The following is a 6,370-nucleotide window of genomic DNA, read 5'->3' on the forward strand; positions in this document are numbered from 1 at the left end:
CTGACGAAAATCATATTGTTAATTTCAAGTTCATAAAATAATGAAATTATGCTTAATCTTAGTCTGAAACCCCTTCAGCTATGTTGACCTTACTTGGTTTGACTTTTTATTTTTATTCTTAAATTTCTCAAACGTTCGAAATGTTTGGCTTTCGATAAATTTGGTCGCTACACATATTAGACGACGGTAATTATATCATTTGTGTTTTCATCCGTGTTAAACATGAGGTTTGGCTAACCACAAAACCAAGTTCAACCCACCCTTTTTTTCTTAAAATGTCCTGTACCAAGTCAGGAAAATGGCTATTGTTATCTTATAGATCGTTTCTGTGAGTGATCCATTGTCGTTTGTTTTTTGTTGCACTTCAGTGTTTCTGTTGTTTAGTAAGTTTCCTCTTATAGTTGATGTGTTTTCCACGGTTTTAGCTTGTAACCAGAATTTGTTTTCTCTCAATCGACTTTTGAATAATGGTAAACTACTGTTGCCTTTATAGTCATGTGGATTGAATTTCTTGAAATTTTAATGTTATCGAAATTTTTGAACCAATGCATACCCAATGTTTCAGGTAAAGGTGAAGGTTGGTACCTATTGAAACGTTTAAGCCCGCTGCATTTGTTGGCACTTGTCCTAAGGCAGAAACCTGATGTTCAGTAGTTGTCGTTTGTTGATGTGGTTTCAAAGTGTTTCTCGTTTTTCGTTTTTTATATAGATTAGACCGTTGGTTTTCCAATTTGAATAGTTTTACACTAGTCATGTTTGTGGCCCTCAATAGCTTGCTGTTCGGTGTGAGCCTAGGCTCCATGTTGAAGACAGTACTTTGATCTATTGGTTTAAGAGTGGTCTCATTGGTACTCATACCACATCTGTATAACTAAAGGACTCGTAGTAAGGTGGATCATGTATCTTCCTTAATCTTGGATTTTGAAGTAGCAGATGACAATATTTCAATATTAATATAGAAAAATAATACTTTCACTGTTAATTCATTTATTTTTACGATATCTATTTGGCGTGGTGTGCTTTGTCTGTGTGCCTTTGTGTGTGTTTATTTTTAAAGACATATGGCGTAGCTCAGTACTTGTACATCCCGTCATTGTTTTATTATGCCATGGTAATTTTTGTATCCTTGTCTTATATTTTGCTAGTGTGATTCATTGTTTTATTGATACATATTTGTTTGTTTTTATATTGATTAAGATTATAACACAATGTTGACTGCTGTGCCACTGTTTATTACATTTTCACCTTCCATGTCTGTTTTTTTTTTGTTCACACATCTTTGTCAACATAATGGAATTCAATGCGACTGTGTTAAAAGTTAAAGGTTATGCTAGCTATAAAACCAGATTTAATTCATCATTTTCTAAATAAGAAAAATCTGTACAAAGTCAGGAATACGACACTTGTTATCCATTCGTTTGATGTGTTGAGCTTTTGATTTTGCCATTTGATTAGGGAATTTTTCTCGGAGTTCAGTATTTTTTTAATTTTACCTTTTATCATATTTACGGCTGTATTTTTTAAAAACAAAATAAATAAGTTTCGTTCATATATTTTCCAACTTTGCCAAATAAGGTGATATAAGGTAGTAGGGGAGATATATCAGATAAAGTTATTCTATAATAGAAAAAAGTAAAATCACAAAAATTCTGAACTCAGAGGAAAATCAATTCGGAAAGTCCATAATCACATGGCAAAATTGTTGTGAATTTCCCATTTTTAATATGTCGTAAGAAAAACAAGTTCATAGGCGCCATGTTTTCATTTTCTTATCTAAAAGTATGATATAAAATCTTCTTATCTTTATATTCTATGGCGAAGTTTTTTTATCACACATAAAATCTTAGTTTTTGAACAACCGGCAACGTGAAAAAAAAGTCCGCTGACCCATACTTTTATTGTATATTTTTAAATGGCTTGATAAAAACTTCATTTTGACAATTTTTTTTTTTTTATTTATTGTTTTTGATTTAGACACCGCAGCTACCTTAAGGTTACTACAAAAATATCGGCGAATTGGTGTCTGGGAATTCAACAAATAAATATCGGCACATTAATGATAATTTTAATATTAAAAAGAATTGTCTTTTATAAAAAAAAAAAAAATAAAAAAAAAATAGCGCTTACTTCTTTTAGAGTAAAAATTAGCAATTGAAATTTTAGATGACTTTAATTCATAATATTTAAACGAAAATAATACATAAAAAGATACCATGCCAAAGTTGTTTTCTGTTATTCATTTCTTAAAATATAACGAGAAAAAGAAAACAAATGCTTGATTTTAAACTGTTTTATTTCAAAGCCTTCTGTATTAAGGATACTGTTAATATTGTCAGGTCAGTGACTTATTAATTTATATGTGACCTTTTCTATATGACATCAGGTCGACAATAATAATGTCTATAACGACGTAAAACAAGGTAAACAATTATGAATGATTACAAAATTAGGTGCAAAAGAAAATGAAACAAAAAATAACAAGGTGAGATGGGGCATAAAAAATATACGAATTTTGACTGCTTCAAAAACATAATATGACAACCATTACGTATCATTAATAAGTCACTGATATGAAAGTTAATATCCATTCGTTTGATGAGTTTGAGTTTTTGGTTTTGCCATTTGATTAGGGACTTTCCTTTTTGAATTTTAGAGTTCAGTATTTTTGGGATTTTACTTTTTTGATATGGAACGTTGTAAGCAGACGGATAATTAATTCTAGATGTAGCGTCGTCGTATACCTATTCTTTTACGAAATATTATTTGGGTGTTTAAAGTGTATGATACTCCAATCAATCTCAATTGAGATGTGCTGCTCTATTGGTACTGACGCCAACCAGCCTGTACCCTTTCAACAGAAAAAAAACAACCACTGGTCTCCCGTGTCACAGTGTGGTATCAAAAACTAATATTTAATTATTGTATATAAAAGATGGGCGAGAGATACCAGAGGAACAATAAGTTAGACCGGGCTTAGATAAAGTTGTTTGCTGTTTTTCCGTTTACTATTGAACTATTAATAACGTTTATTATAAATCTAAAACTATCAACATTCTTTTATGTATTCGAATGATCGTCCTTCTTCGAATACGACCTCCTGTTTTATGAGGATGTTGTACGAATCATCGAAAATTTCAAAGTATTTCGCGGAATAATTTTTGGTCACTCTGCTATAAATTTGAATTCACCATTTTCTACATCGTTATCCATTCGTTTGATGTCTTTAAGCTATAGATTTTGCCATTTGATTAGAGACTTACCTTTTTGAATTTAAATCGGAGTTCATTTTTTTGTGATTTTACTGTTTTTGATGAATGAATGTATAAACTCATCAAATATTGTAGGTTTATTATTTGATACGCTAAACACAAGTTTCGTTTAAATATAATTCTTTGTAACCCAAAATAAAATAAAAATATTGTTCCAAATATGTCTAAGGCCATTTTTCCAAAGCTTCTGTAATCGTGGTATACGTGAAGAAATATTACGTTAAAAATTAGTCATATATAGTCATTAATCGTATAAGACTAAAATTTGTTGTTAAAATATGTTTTATAAATTTTCTTGGACGTAATGTGATCTTGGTGTTTTTGTTTACTGGTCGACATTTCACAAAGACCTTAATGTGCCTCACTTTTCTGTCTTTAAGTTTAACTGTTTTATATATTTCTTAAAGGTTTTCAAGTTTTCGGTATTTTCATCTTTAATATTTGATGTTCCATTCATTTACCGTTAAAGTATAATCTTTTAAAATTATATACACTTAACAACTTCATGGCATTCATTTTGTTTCGAATAAATATCTTCAGATTTTGTACAACTTTCTGATTATAATATCAAGTTACTAGCATTAATATTAACGTTTCATTACGAAGAACTACTATTATGTTTCTATTAAAGAGAAGTTAAAAAATAAAAAAGTTAATTTATAATTGGAAATTCCTCTTTGTTTTATTATCTGGCAATTGGTGACCTCTACTGTTTATTGATTTAAAAATTATCCAATTTAACAAGACATTTACTTTATCAAGGCAAAGTACATGTACAAAATATGTCTAATTTTAGATTTACACTAATATATCACATTAGGATGGAAAAAGTGTAGTGCTGATTCCTATGTCTTGTCTTGTATATTGAAACAACCATGCATTCTAGATCAGATCATTTCAATTCACATTCAGATATATTGAAGATGTTAATACACTTTTAACCTATAGACTAGCGGCAAGAAGGAAATGTAAACTTTTAATTTACATTCTGCAGATGATATGCTTGAAGAACTATAGACTAAATTATTACATACTTTTAACGACAAAATTATTTGATATCTCTACCTGTGTGAATCAATTATGGGTGGATTTAACATGCATAAATAAAATTCAAAAATTAGAAATCAACGAATGAAGTTGTTAAATTTGGTATATGCCTTTTTGTGCTTCTTTGTTTGTTTGTATTGTTATTACGATATTTGAAGTACTTCCACATCCTGTCAATATTGTTTATGATATTCTCGTATTCTTGTCTTTCATTCTTGCTAATGTGCTTTGTGTATATGCCTTTTGGTGTTACTTCGAAAACTTGTTTGTTGCTTGCCTTTCATTTTTGCTATGTGCTTTGTCTATATACCTTTTTATGTTTCTTTGCTACATAAATCACGTGGCTCTGTACTTATACATCCCGTCATTTTGTTATTGTACTAAGGTAAATTTGTGTACTAGTATTCTTGACTTTGATTTTTGCTAATATGTTTGGTCTATATGCCATTCCGTGCTTCTGTGTTACATATTTGTATGATACATTTTTAGTGATTAAGATTATAACACAATGTTGACTGCTGTATTTTTTATATGTTTACCTATTATGCCTGTTTGTTTTGTTCACACATCGTTGCATAGATTACTTTAGCCGTATTTGGCATTTTGGATCCTCAATGCCCTTCAACTTTGTACTTGTTTGGCTTTATAACTATTTTGATATGAGCATCACTGATGAGTCTTATGTAGACGAAACGCGCGTCTGGCGTACTAAATTATAATCCTGGTACCTTTGATAACTATTAGCTACCTATAAAACCATGTTCAATCTACCATTTTCTACACAAGGATATGCCTATACCAAGTCAGGATTATGACAGTTGTTATCCATTCGTCTGATGTGTTTGAGCGTTTGGTTTTGTCATTTGATTAGGGACTTTTCATTTTGCATTTTTCTCGGAGTTCAGTATTTTTGTGATTTTTCTTTTTTATTATCAATCCAAACTTTTCTGATTGGATTCCATTAATATATCCTTTAGAACTAAATAAAAGAAACAACAGACACGGCTTCCTCTGTCTCATTTTTAGATTTATACTTCGAATTTGAAATAAGCGGTGCAAAAAACGAGACGATTTTAATTTTGAACTATTCAACTTCCCCCAGCCTATAAAAAATAAAAAAAAATAGTAGCTATATACTAACTTCACCTGCATATGGAATATACATTTCCCTACTTATTTGGTATTCAAGAACTTGCAGCTGCAACTCAGACTTTGTAAAACGTCACCAGTGTCTGAGCAGAAAGTTGATGAACCAGGGGTATGTTATTGTACTGACGTTGTTTATCATCTTTTTTAAAATTACGTATTATAGTAATCTTTTTTTTTATCTTTGTAAATTATTACTTTTACTGTTTAGTCTATTTTTGGCAATATCCATCTGACGTGGCTCGTCATTGTGTTATTATGCTGTGATGAAGTTTTGTATTCTTTTCCTTCGTTTTAGCAGTCTATATATACCTTTTTTGTTTAATCTTTGTTAACATATTTGTTTGTTTTTATAGTGATTAAGATTTATAAGACAATGTTGATTGCTGTATCCTTATTTTTGACATCTAATTCTGCCTGATTTATTCACACATTGTTGTCAATATAATTAAATTGTATGCGACTGTATACTTTTATACAAGTAAGAGACTTATTAAACTATCAAACCAGGTATAATCCACCATTTTCTACATAGCAAAATGTATGCACCAAGTCAAAAATATGACAGTTGTTATCAATTCTTTTGAGCTTTTGATTTAGTCATTTGGTTATGGACTTTCCGTTTCAATTTTTCCTTAGAGTTTGGTATTTTTTGTTATTTCCCTTTGTAATTTAATAATTATGTCTAACATCAAACCATATATAACTCCTTTGAGTCTGTTCAAACACCACTTACTTTCGAAGAAAGCAACATGTATCCATGAACATATGACAACAAGATGTAATACTTAATTCCGATAGCGGTTTTGAAATTATTAGAAATAAAACTATAACTATCATTGAAGAGGCACATACAAACGTGGTGGGCTTAAACTAGTCTCTTGAGATCTCAACTCGATCATTTGATT

The sequence above is a fragment of the Mytilus galloprovincialis genome, chromosome 6 (genome assembly GCF_965363235.1).
Source record: "Mytilus galloprovincialis chromosome 6, xbMytGall1.hap1.1, whole genome shotgun sequence".
Lineage (NCBI taxonomy): Eukaryota > Metazoa > Mollusca > Bivalvia > Mytilida > Mytilidae > Mytilus > Mytilus galloprovincialis.